The sequence below is a fragment of the Oncorhynchus gorbuscha genome, linkage group LG06 (assembly GCF_021184085.1).
Source record: "Oncorhynchus gorbuscha isolate QuinsamMale2020 ecotype Even-year linkage group LG06, OgorEven_v1.0, whole genome shotgun sequence".
NCBI lineage: Eukaryota > Metazoa > Chordata > Actinopteri > Salmoniformes > Salmonidae > Oncorhynchus > Oncorhynchus gorbuscha.
The window spans coordinates 34,253,357-34,267,611 of NC_060178.1; positions in this window are offsets into that span (position 1 = coordinate 34,253,357).

A 14,255-nucleotide genomic window follows, 5' to 3' on the forward strand; every position below is an offset into this window, starting at 1 on the left:
ACAACATCCGCAGAGTATGACCCTGCCTCACACAGGAAGCGGCGCAGGTCCTAATCCAGGCACTTGTCATCTCCCGTCTGGATTACTGCAACTCGCTGTTGGCTGGGCTCCCTGCCTGTGCCATTAAAACCCTACAACTCATCCAGAACGCTGCAGCCCGTCTAGTGTTCAACCTTCCCAAGTTCTCTCACGTCACCCCGCTCCTCCGCTCTCTCCACTGGCTTCCAGTTGAAGCTCGCATCCGCTACAAGACCATGGTGCTTGCCTACGGAGCTGTGAGGGGAACGGCACCTCAGTACCTCCAGGCTCTGATCAGGCCCTACACCCAAATAAGGGCACTGCGTTCATCCACCTCTGGCCTGCTCGCCTCCCTACCACTGAGAAAGTACAGTTCCCGCTCAGCCCAGTCAAAACTGTTCGCTGCTCTGGCTCCCCAATGGTGGAACAAACTCCCTCACGACGCCAGGACAGCGGAGTCAATCACCACCTTCCGGAGACACCTGAAACCCCACCTCTTTAAGGAATACCTAGGATAGGATAAAGTAATCCTTCTCACCCCCCCCCCCCTTAAAATATTTAGATGCACTATTGTAAAGTGGCTGTTCCACTGGATGTCATAAGGTGAATGCACCAATTTGTAAGTCGCTCTGGATAAGAGCGTCTGCTAAATGACTTAAATGTAAATGTAAATGTAATAGGAGCAGGACAACATTCCACAGACCACAATCAACAGCCTGATCAACTGTGCAAAGGAGATGTGTTGCGCTGCAAGAGATAAATGGTGGTCACACCAAATGCTGACTGGTTTTCTGATCCAGATCCCTACTTTTTTTTCTGTATTTGTGACCAAGAAATACATATCTTTATTCCCAGTCATGTAAAATCCATAGATTAGGGCCTAATGAATTTATTTAATCTGACTAATTTCCTTATATGAACTGTAACTCTGTAAAATCTTTGAAATTGTTTCATGTTGTATTTGTCAAGTTGGCTGGATGTTCTTTTGGTGGTGGACCATTCTTGATACACACAGGAGTTGAGTGTGAAAATCCCAGCAGCATTGCAGTTCTTTGCACATATTATCGTGCCCTGTTCAAAGACACAGAAATATTTTATCTCGCCCATTCACAACATATCAATAATTCAAGTTAGGAGAATATATCTCAGGATAACCACACAAAAAAAAAAATGTGAATGCAGATGCTTATGAAGCTGAGGAAATTAGTTGGCGTGTGTTTGAAATGATTGATGCATGTCCATTTAAAGTGGTTAAAATTCATTAAAATGCTGATGACAGTAGTTTGATAAACAAAATAAAATGTGCAATTTCATAAAGTATTTCAGATTGTTGTGTTTACTTTAAGGAAATTCAAATCTCAAAATATTTAATTAGATGCAAAAATGTAATTTCCACCTGTGGGGCCTGTTAAGATTTTTTTTGATGATTTTTGAGCAATTTCTCTGTTGTCATAATAACAACAACAATAACAATAATTCAAAATAATATAATGAGAATTTGGCTATTCAGTGGGTAACGCCAGGGCCCCCAACCAAGATGGGCCGGTCCAGTTTTCTGATTGGCTGAGCTGATTCACAAATTCACATTCAAAGTCAAATGCGCATCAGCAAAGAGACCCGCTCTGACTCTCATCAGTCAGCCAATATCAGCCTACTGCTGCCACTTAATCATTTGCGTGTACAGAACCTGTTAAAGTTTGGACACACCTACTCATTCAAGACTTACCAACATTGTGATCAGAAATATGACTTCCCCGATGCAGACCCCTGTTCGGACCACCACCCAGGACAAAGGATCTGATCCCAGTAGGCAACCCAAAACAACTGCGCCGCAGAAAGGGCAGACGGAGCGGTCTTCTGGTCAGGCTCCGTAGACGGGCACATCGCTCACAACTTCTGAGTATACTACTCACCAATGTCCAGTCACTTGATAACAAGGTAGATGAAATTCGAGCAAGGGTTGCCTTCCAGAGAGGCATTAGATATTGTAACATTCTCTGTTTCACGGAAGCATGGCTCACTCGGGGTATGTTATCTATGAAGGTACTGCCACCCGGTTTCGTCATACATCGCGCCGACAGAAACAAACATCTCTCTGGTAAGAAGAAAGGCGGGGATGTATGCCTTATAATTATCAAGTTGTGGTGTAATCATAACATCCAGGAACTCAATTCCTTTTGTTCACCTGACCTAGAATTCCTTAGAATCAAATGCAGACTGCATTATCTACCAAGAGAATTCTCTTTGATTATAATCACAGCCGTGTGTACCACCCCCCAAGCAGACACCTCAAAGGCACTGAAATAACTTCACTGGTCTCTATGTAAACTGGAAACCATATCTCCTGAGGCTGCATTTATTGTAGCTGGGGAATTTAACAAAGCTAATCTGAAAACAAGGCTCCCTAAATTTTATTAGCATATCGAATGCTCGACTAGGGCTGGCAGCATTCTGCATCATTGCTACTCTAAGCCCTTCCCCGCACTCCTTTCGGCAAATGTTACCACGACTCCATTTTGTTGTTCCCAGCCTATAAACATAAACTAAAACAGGAAACGTCAGTGCTCAGGTCTGTTCCAAACTGGTCCGACCAATCAGATTCCACGCTTCAAGATTGCTTCTATCATGTGGACTGGGATATGTTCTGGATAGCCTCAGACAACAGCATTGATGTATACGCTGACTCGGTGAGTGAGTTGTTTTTAGCAAGTGAATCGGTGATGTTGTACACACAGGGACTATTAAAACCTTCCCCGACCAGGAACCCTGGAAGGATGGCAGCATTCGCGCAAAACTGAAAGCACTAGCTATTCCCTCCACAAGGCAATCAAACAAGCTGAGTGTCAGTATAGAGACAAAATAGAGTCACAATTCAATGGCTCAGTCACGAGACGTATGTGGCAGGGTCTACAGTCAATCGCGGATTACAAAAAGAAAACCAGCCCCATCCCGGACACCGACGTCTTGCTCCCAGACAAATTAAACAACTGCTTTGCTCGTTTTGAGGACAATACAGTGCCACTGACACGGCCCGCTACCAAAACCTGTGGGCTCTCCTTCACTGCGGCCAACGTGAGAAAAACATTTCAAGTTGTTAACCCTCGCAAGGCTGCCGGCCCAGACAGCATCCCTAGCCCTGTCCTCAGAGCATGCGCAGAACAGCTGGCTGGTGTGTTTACAGAAATATTCAATCAATCTCTATCCCAGTCTGCTGTGCCCACATGCTTCAAGAGGGCCACCATTGTTCCTGTTCCCAAGAAAGCTAAGGTAACTGAGCTAAATGACTATCGCCCCATAGTACTCACTTCTGTCATCATGAAGTGCTTTGAGAGACTACTCAAGGATCATAACACCTCCACCCTACATGACACCCTAGACCCACTCCAATTTGCTTACCGCCCCAATAGGTCCACAGACAACGCAATCGCAATCACACTGCACACCTCCCTAACCAATCTGCACAAGAGGAATACCTATGTAAGAATACGAAAGGAAGACCCAGGCGAAAGGAAGACCCAGAGTTACCTCTGCCGCAGAGGGTAAGTTTATTAGAGTTACCAGCCTCAGAAATTACAGTCCAAATAAATGCTTTACAGACACAGCTCAACATCGACTGTTCAGAGGAGACTGCATGAATCAGTCCTTCATGGTTGAATTCATGCAAAGAAACCATTACTAAAGGACACCAATAAGAAGAAGAGATGCTTGGGCCAAGAAATACGAGCAATCCACATTAGACCGGTGGAAATCTGTCCTTTGGTCTGAGGAGTCCACATTTGAGATTTTTGATTCCAACCTCTGTGACTTTGTGGACGCAGAGTAGGTGAACGGATGATCTCCGCATTTATGGTTCGTACCGTGAAGCATGGAGAAGGAGGTGGGATGGTGTAGGTGTGTGCTTTTCTGGTGACTCTGTCAGGGATTTATTTAGAATTCAAGGCACACTTAACCAGAATGGCTACCACAGCATTCTACAGTGATACGCCATTCCATCTCGTTTGCGCTTATTGGGACTCTCATTTGTTTTTCAACAAGACAATGACCGAACACACATCCAGGCTGTGTAAGGGCTATTTGACCAAGAAGGAGAGTGATGGAGTACAGCATCAGATGATCAGATGATCCACAATCACCTGCCCTCCACCCAATTGAGATGGTTTGGGAAGAGGTGGACCGCAGAGTTCAGGAAACCAGCCAACAAGTGCTCAGTATATGTGGGAACTCCTTCATGACTATTGGAAAAACATTCCAGGTGAAGCTGTTTGGGAGAGTATCAATAGTGTGCAAAACTGTCATCAAGGAAAAGGGAGGCTAGTTGAAGAATGTAAAATATCAATATATATTTTGTTTAACACTTTTGGTTACTACATGATTCCATATGTGTAATTTCATTGTTTTGATGTCTTCACTATTATTCTACAATATTAGAAAGAAAAACCCTTGAATGAGTAGGTGAGCCCAAACCTTTGACTGGTACTGTATATTGCATGAATAAAGCGAATTAACACTTAATTAGAATAGGGGGTGTCGGGGGATCACATATGACATGCACTAATGTGCATTTGCCTAAACAGTCATGACGAATGACTCAGACAGAGTGACAGACAAGACAGCAGAGAAGAACAAAATAAAGCACAGACAGACATAGTGACAGAGGAGAAAAATGGAAGAACAGACAAACAGTGACAACAGAGGTGAGCAATGAGAAGCACAGGCAGACAGAGTGACAGCAGAGAAGATGCAGAGACCAAAGTAGGGTAGAGTACTGAAAATCTGTACTTAATTAAAACTACTGTTACTTAGATTGTAATTTACTCAAGTACAAGTAAAAAGTAGCCCTCTTAACTTATTGGTGACAGGGGGGCAGTATTGAGGGGCTTGGATGAATAAGGTGCCCAGAGGAAACTGCCTGATACTCAGTCCCAGTTGCGAATATATGCATATCATTAGTATGAATGTATGAATGTTTGAATGATGTCTGTGAGTATAACAGAACTCATATGGCAGGCAAAAAAAACAGAAAAAAATCCAACCAGGAAGTGGGACATCTGAGGTTGGTCGATTTTCAACTCAGCTCCTATTGAAGATACAGTGGTATATTGGTAATGTAACACTTCCTAAGGCTTCCACTAGATGTCAGCCTGTAGAACCTTGTCTGATGCTTCTACTGTGAAGTGGGGCCAAAGGAGAAGGGAAGGGAATGAGTAAGGTCTGCCATGAGCTGACCATGCTCTGACCATGCGCGTTCACATGAGAGGGAGCTCTGTTCCATCGCACTTCTGGAGACAATGGAATTCTCCCGTTGGAACATTATTGAAGATTTATGTTAAAAACATTCTGAAGATTAATTCAATACATCGTTTGACATGTTTCTTCTGACTCTTATGGAACTTTTTAACATTTTGTCTGCTTTTAGTGTATGTGCTTCGTGACTTTGTTTTTTGGATTTATTTACCAAAAGCACTAACAAAAGCAACTATTTGGACATAAATGATGGACATTACCAAACAAAACAAACGTTTCTTGTGGAAGTGGGAGTCCTGGGAGTGCATTCCAACAAAGATCAGCAAAGGTAAGTGAATATTTATAATACTATTTATGACTAATGTTGACTACCCTATATGGCAGATTTTTTTGTGTCTTTGCTTTTTCCGTAAAGCTTTTTTGAAATCTGACACAGTGGTTGCATTATCTTCTTCGAGATAGGGGGCGCTCTTTTAATTTTTGTATAAAAAACGTTCCCGTTTTAAACAAGATATTTTGTCACGAAAAGATGCTCGACTATGCATGTAATTGACAGCTTTGGAAAGAAAAAACTCTGACGTTTCCAAAACTGCAACGATATTATCTGTGAGTGCCCCAGAACTAATGCTACAGGCGGAACCAAGATGAAATTTCATACAGGAAATGCCCCAGATTCTGAAGGCCCTGTGTTCCAATGTCTCCTTATATGGCTGTGAATGCGCAAGGCATGGGCCTACACTTTCTGTCGTTTCCCCAAGGTGTCTGCAGCATTGTGACGTATTTGTAGGCATATCATTGGAAGATTGACCATAAAGAGACTACATTTACCAGATGTCCGCTCGGTGTCCTCCGTCGAAACTATTGCGTAATCTCCAGATGCGTGTATGTTTCCATTTTGAAGAGAGGAGAATCTAAACTGCCACGAGTGACTTATCATCGAATAGATATGTGAAAAACACCATGAGGATTGATTCTAAACAACGTTTGCCATGTTTCTGTCGATATTATGGAGTTCATTTGGAAAAAAGTTTGCGTTTAAAACGGGAACGTTTTTCATCCAAAAATGTTAATAGCGCCCCCTAATGCATAACTGGTTTTAAGTCAAAACTTACAGTCAAAACTGTAACTCGGCCACTCAGGCACATTCACTGTCTCCAGTATAGATTTGGCCTTGTGTTTTAGGTTATTATCTTCCTGAAAGGTTAATTAATTTCTCAGTGTCAGGTGCCTGTGCCATTCAGTTTCTTTTTATCCTGAAAATCTCCCCAGTACTTTAACAATTACAAGCATACCCATAAGATGGTGCAGCCACCACTGTGCTTGAAAATATGTAGAATGGTACTCAGTACTGTGTTGTCTTGGATTTGTCCCTAACATAACAGTTTCTACTCAGGACAAAAAGTGAATTGCTTTGCCACGTTTTGCAGTATTACTTTAGTGCCTTGTTGCAAACATGATGCATGTTTTGGAATATTTGTATTATGTACAGGCTTCCTTCTTTTCACTCTGTCAATTAGGCTAGTGTTGTGGAGTAACTACAATGTTGTTGATCCATCCTCAGTGTTCTACTATGACAGCCATTAAACTCTAACTGTTTTAAAGTAAACATTGGCCTCATAGTGAAATCCTTGAGCGGTTTCCTTCCTCTCCGGTAGCTGAGTTAGGAAGGATGCCTGTATCTTTGTAGTGACAGGGTATTGTTACTCTATCCAAAGTGTAATTCAAAATTTCACCATGCTCAAAGGGATATTCAATGTCTGCTTTTTTGTATTTTTACAAACCTACCAATATGTGCCCTTCTTCGCGAGGCATTAGAAAACCTCTCTGGTCTTTGTGGTTGAATCTGTGTTTGAAATTCACTGCTCTACTTAGGGACCTTTTATATGACTGTATGTGTGGGGTACAGAGATTAGGTCATTAAAAAAATTATGTTAAACACTGTTTTTGCTCACAAAGTGAGTCCATGCATGTAAAGTCTCTCGTCAGAAGGCATGGACTAAAACGCAGAGTGGTAAGTGTTCATGATTCTTTATTACTCAAAAACACTAAACAAAATATAGTGAAAAAACAAAACAGTTCTGTCAGGTGCAGACACTAAACAGAAAATAACTACCCACAAAACGCAGGTGGGGAGAAAGGCTGCCTAAGTATGATTCCCAATCAGAGACAATGATAGACAGCTGCCTCTGATTGGGAAACACACTTGGCAAAAAGCTAAAAAATGAACTAGAATGCCCACCCTAGTCACAACCAAAATAGAGAATAAAAGCCTCTATGGCCAGGGCGTGACAATGCAACTTATTCTGTGGCTTGTTAAGAACATTTTTATTCCTGAACTTATTTAGACTTGCCATAACAAAGGGGTTGATTAACTACTTTTTATTCATTTGTAAACATTTCTAAACACATAATTCCACTTTGACATAACTGGGTGTTGTGGGCCAGTGACAAAACAGAATCTCTATTTAATTCATTTTAAATGCAGGCTGCAGCACCACATGTGGAAAAAGTGAAGGGGTGTGAATACTTTATGAAGGCATTGTATATACCTAAAGGGTCATAACCGATAGAGTACTGCAAATCAAGCACGTGCTGTTGACTGTCCAATTAAATGTCAGAGGAGAATCTTCCCTCTTATTATGATGCCTTGTGTGCCTATCACGTTTCATCTAAGATGCAAATGCAGACTGTGTTGAAGTAACAATGTTCATTACAGCAACAAGGGCAGGCATACAGGTCAAGGCAGGCAGGGGTTGATAATCCAGAGTAGTGGCAAAAGCACAGGATGGCAGGCAGGCTCAGGTCAGGTAGAGGTCGGTAATCCAGAGAGCGAGAACAAGAGAGAATGGGGAAAGCAGGAGTAGAGACAAAACGCTGGCTGACTTGACAAACAGAGAACACAGGTGTAAGTACCCAGGGGATAATGGGGAAGCTGGGTGACACTTGGAGGGGGGTGGAGACAAGCACAGGTGAAACAGATCAGGGTGTGACATGTGCCTCTCTAACAAGCTGTGTACCACCACTTTCAATAAAGAAAAAAATTAATGATTCAGTTTCTTTAATATCTGGATTTAGTATTTACGAATTACCATGTATGTTGAATAAATATAACACATTCTCACATCGCAACAAACATGGTCCTTATTTGGTGGGTTCTTCTGTCACGTTCGTCATATTGATGAGACCAAGGCACATCGTGGCAAGCGTACATACTTCTTTAATTAAAGAAAGGACACTGAACAAAACTAACAAAACAACAAAACGTGAAGCTAATATGTGTAGTGCAGACAGGCAACTAAACATAGACCAAGAACCCACAAAACACCCAAGGAATTTGTCTATCTAAATATGGTCCCCAATCAGAGACAATGATAAACAGCTGCCACTGATTGAAAACCAATTCAGGCAACTATAGACATATAAACACCGAGAATTACAACAACAAAAAACGAGACAATGCAAAAAACAGTAGACAATGCTAAATCTAACAAACCACCCTCGTCACACCCTGACCTAATCAAAATAATAAAGAAAACAAAGATAACTAAGGTCAGGGCGTGACACATCAGAAACATTCAGTGACGTTGCCCATCTAACGGTCAAGTCCTTTTTACAGTGGGCCTGTAATTGACAAGTTGATAAACTGCTTTCAAATGAGTTTAACTGCCTCTACCAGCCCAGAAGCCTGCCTTAAAGACACACCTGAGAGTCTCTGACTGACTTTTGAAAATTCATAATCATTCCTCAAGTCATTAAGAACTACCGTAGCCGTATGCACTGAGTGTAATGTTACTGATTGTGTTTGTAGAGGCTTGATCCTACAGATGCTTAAGAGCTCTCTGAGGAATCGGACGATTACTTTTTGCCTGTTTAACCCGTTTCATTAATGGATTTAGTTGTTAGGCCGGAGTGTGAGGGGATACATTACAAACCCCAGTAGTGCCCTCTAGCCCTGCACAATGATGTTTCGATCAACACTGGCATTGATTTCACTGTTTGTACCTTCACACATACACACACACAGCACACCCTGAATTCACTATACCAATTTTGCAGCTCGCATTTTACTGTGATTTTTGCTAATGTGCATACATTCTGACTGCATTATAAAGTGAGACAGACCCCCTGGTTTGCATTGGAATTCCCTAATAGATGTCCATGGCAACCCCCAAAAAAGTATGTCTATGCAATTACTGTACACTTCTAACATTCCCTATGTAAAGCAGAGAGTGGGGTGATGCAACCACAGATCATATGCATTAACACAAAGCAATTAATAATTGATTTCTCGCTGAGTAGTAAAGGGAACCTGTTTCCATGGCACATGAAAAAACATTGGTCTGGTCTGCTTTGTGTACCACACACACTGTGCTCCCACTCTATTTTAATAAGGCTGGCTAATTCATGCCAACCTCTCTGTGTTCAGGGCCGTCTCAACATGCTCCCTGCTCTCCTCTCTCTCTAACACAGCCTATAGGTCTCAGCCTGGCCTTTCCACTCCTCTCGCCTGCAGAGTCACAACACCTCACCCACCTCCCATCACATCCCACAGGGGGATATGAAGAGCAAAACCATGTGAACCAGAGATGCTGGGTCCTGGGTTAAACCCTCATTGATCTCTAATTAAAGGCTATAGGTGGTCATTATGTGTGAAAGGTTGGACGATCACCTCTGTCAGGGGAAGTATTCTTGAACCCTTAATCTGACAAATACTGGCACACACTGGTGTTTTCTTCTTTTGTCTTGAACCATACTGCATTTATCCACCTCATTTGCAAACACCTTAAAAACACAGAAGCCAAATGCTGAAACTATGGATATAGGGCATGATCATATTTCATATGAGCGCGACTACAAATCCATGCATTTGCATGTTTCTGTTACTGATACTGCTCTGTTTTTATTTTTATTTGTAACTTTTAACCCTTTTTCTCCCCAATTTTGTGGTATCCAATTGGTACAGTCTTACAGTCTTGTCTAATCACCGCAACTCCCGTACGGACTCGGAAGAAGCGAAGGTTGAGAGTCGTGCAACCTCTGAAACACAACCCAACCAAGCTGCACTGCTTCTTGACACATTGCCCGCTTAACCCGGAAGCCAGCCACACCAATGTTTCTTAGGAAACACCATACACCTGGCAACCGTGCAAGTGCCCTGCCTGCCACAGGAGTCGCTAGAGCACGATGGGACAAGGACATCCCTGCCTGCAAAATGCTGGGCCAATTGTGCGGTTCCCCATGGGTCTCCCGGTCGCGGCTGCGACAGAGCCTGGACTCTAACCAGGATCTCTACTGGCACAGCTAGCGCTTTAGACCACTGTGGCACTCGTGAGGCCTAACTGATACATCTTGACATAATCCAGAAGATGTATTTAACTCCTTAATTTCATCACTAAACAGTCCCTATATATATATATTTCCATTCATTCTTGTGAGGACAACCAACATGTATGTGTTCGTGAGAGTCTCATCTTTCCATATAAGGGTCATTATAGCTATTAGGCTAAACCATTCGGACGCTACAGGCGATTTTGTGAGAAGACAGATTTTCTGGAGGTTTCATGGTCTGACAAACATCGTGCTAGCTCTGTTACCTTTCACCACAGAAGCGGAAGTGCGACACAGGAGGATGTGGTGGATTGAGATGCATCCAATGCAAAACAAATTATACACTACATTACCAAAAGTATGTGAACACCTACTCCTCAAACTTCTCGTTCCAAAATCATGCGCATTATTAATATGGATTTGGTCCACTCTTTACTGCTACAACAGCCTCCACTCTTCTGGGAAGGCTTTCCACTAGATGTTGGGACATTGATGCTGAGACTTGCTTACATTCAGCCACGAGCATTAGTGAGGTCAGGCACTGATGTTGGGCGATGAGGCCTGGCTCACAGTTTGCGTTCCAATTCATCCCAGAGGTGTTCAATGGGGTTGTGGTCAGGGTTCTGTGCAGGCCAGTCAAGTTCTTCCACACCTATCTCGCTAAACCATTTCTGTGTGGATCTTGCTTTGCACACAGGGACATTGTCATGCTGAACAGGAAAGGGCCTTCCCCAAAGTACAGAATTGTCAGAATGTTAAGTTTTCCCTTCACTGGAACTAAGGGTCCTTGCCTGAACCATAAAAAACAACCCCAGACCATTATTCCTCCTCCAGTAAACTTTACAGTTGGCAGTAGGCGTTGGGGCAGGTAGCGTTCATCTGGCATCTGCCAAACACAGACGGACTGCCAGATGGTGAAGTGTGATTCATCAATCCAGATAACGGATTTCGACTGCTCTAGAGTCCAATAGCGGCGAGCTTTACACCACTCCAGCCGACGCTTGGCTTTGTGCATGGTGTTATTAGGCTTGTGTGTGGCTGCTCAGCCATGGAATCCCATTTCATGAAGCTCCCGATGAAAAGTTATTGCGCTGATGTTGCTTCACAACCGAGGACAGACCATTTTTACAGGCTACGTGCTTCAGCACTCTGCGGTCCCGTCCTATGAGTTTGTGTAGCATACCACTTCATGGCTGAGCCATTGTTGCTCCTAGACGTTTCCACTTCACAATAACAGCACTTACAGTTGACCGGGCAGCTCTAACAGGGCAGAAATGTGTGGAACTGACATCCTATGACAGTGTCATGTTGAAAGTCACTGAGTTCTTCAGTAAGGCCATTCTACTGCCAATATTTCTATGGAGGTCGCGTGGCGGAGTGCTCAATTTTATACACCTGTCAGCTATGTGTGTGGCTGAAATAGCTGAAGCCACTGATTTGAAGGGTTGTCCACATACTTTTGCATATATAGTGCCATATATTGTGCATTTGTAGCTTAAACTGACAGATTTTTAATGGGTATTTTTTTATTATGCCAATTAGATTTCCTCGGGGGCTCGAACATCAACCTTGATGTGCCTGGACCTTCTAGGCTAAACTCCATAACTGATCAAAATGGTTGCCCAGTCAGGCAGTCGAGATGCAGTTTTTTTGAAATTAATATGCATTCAAAATGCAGGCTTTTGAGCTGTTATTTAAATGACATAGGCTGTTCACTGCAGTTTACGGCATAGACTATAGTTTTGTACTCACTTGAAAGCAACAATAACATTGTTCATTGCATTGTGTTGTTGTAGGGATTCAATCTTGCAGCCTTTCAGTTACTAGTCCAACACTATAACCACAAGGCTACCTGCCGTCCCATATATAACTTAGGTTATATCTCGAGCCTGTCTGTCTTCATTGTTATGTTACGCAATTATGCATCTATCCTCTGCGCTGCCATGGCTACTTCTATTACATCTTGTGGAGTCCTAGGAAAAGACAGACTACAAAAGCTTGTTGGACATTTATTTCAACTTATTTTCTTTATCCTACTAAAAGCCTATTGAAGGAGAAAGGCACGCTTGCTCTTCCTTGCTGAATATAAAATAGGCTACACCATTAAGAATGGGGAGTTGGAAAGCCGAAGCCCATATTTTCCTACAGTATGACTATCTTTACATTGATAGTCTACATCCTGACAAAATACACTATACGAGTGGCCTGCTGATGTACCATTCTGGACTGTCAAGAATAGACCAAAACGGATCCAAATGGTTGCATAATCAGGCCAAGGCTGTATGCCTAACAGTATGTTTGAGCCATCACAGGACGTTTGAGAGGTTATTCAAATTCGCCTACATCACTGCAGTTTACAGCCTATGGAAAATAACTGACTTGATAACAATAATAAAATCCTCATTGCACTTTGTTGTTGCAGCCCTGTCATAGTGTTTTTATTGTCTATGTTGTCCTAATCGGAGCGTTGCATGCCCGGGGACCACAGAGGGAAGAATGCACTACAGATCTGTCATTTTATAATCTGTAAACGTATTTTTCTTGGACTTTGACAGATAAATATTTAGCCTATAGCCCTAATGTTTAGCTCGTGAATGGGGTAATATCTAGCTAATATTTAACTTCTTATTTCAGCTACACATCACTTGACTCTCTCTTCTAGCTGTTCCCGTGTAAAATAGTCTATAGGCAATGCAAGCCTCTTTTTGTGAAATCCCAGGATAAAAAAAAATACTAGGCCTATTAGACTATTCGGGGAAAGAAGCAGGCTTCCTCTTGCTAATTGCTGAATGTAAAACAGGCCTAGGCTACAGCATGGAAAATGCATGTTGGGAAAAGTTCAGTAGAGAAAGTGCATATTTGCAGAAAAAAAAGATTAGAAAAAATGGAAATCACTTGCAAACCACTTGAACAAGGAGGCAATGACATGCTGTAAAATATGCTAAACAATGATTGTTGTTAAATTACTACATTTAAATACGAGTTACTGAATTATGTTTATTAGGCCTGCATGTACATTGAAGTGTTATTTGCAGTTGTCACGATGACAATGAACCCTAAAAGTACTGAATCTTCTAGCTTTGGGACACCAATACACAGACTCCCAATGTTGTGTTCCAAAGCTATGAATGGTCTTGTGTTACCACCTTATTAATAGCCAGCATGCAGTAGGATGCGTTGATCAGTTGATTAACAGGTATAGGACTGTAGAACCATAAACGTTCCTTTAGTGCGGATTCTCACCAACATTTTATAGTTAAGTAGCCTATATTTCATCATTATAGTTATCGGTATAGTTATTAACTTGGTTCATGGTGCTTAACACTGACACAACACAACTAACGTTATTATCACAACATAATAACTTGGTCTAGCTAACTTTAGCGAACTTAAGTTCAACGAATATAAAATTACATGTATGCACTTATACTTTTTACTTGACTTTTAAACTCTATAAATTGACTCCTTCAAATAATTTACTCTGGCAAGTTTGCCACCGGAGCGCTGCAGTAGGGAGGTAAAGCAGAAGTTGAATCCATCACTTGTTTGGCTGTGCCCATAGCAACGTTCAAAAACGAGGTGGATATACAGTAATGTACCTGTCTAAGCAGCATAATTCTATCATTCTGTCATCCACTGTCTGATAAAAAGTTCCCGAGACAGTA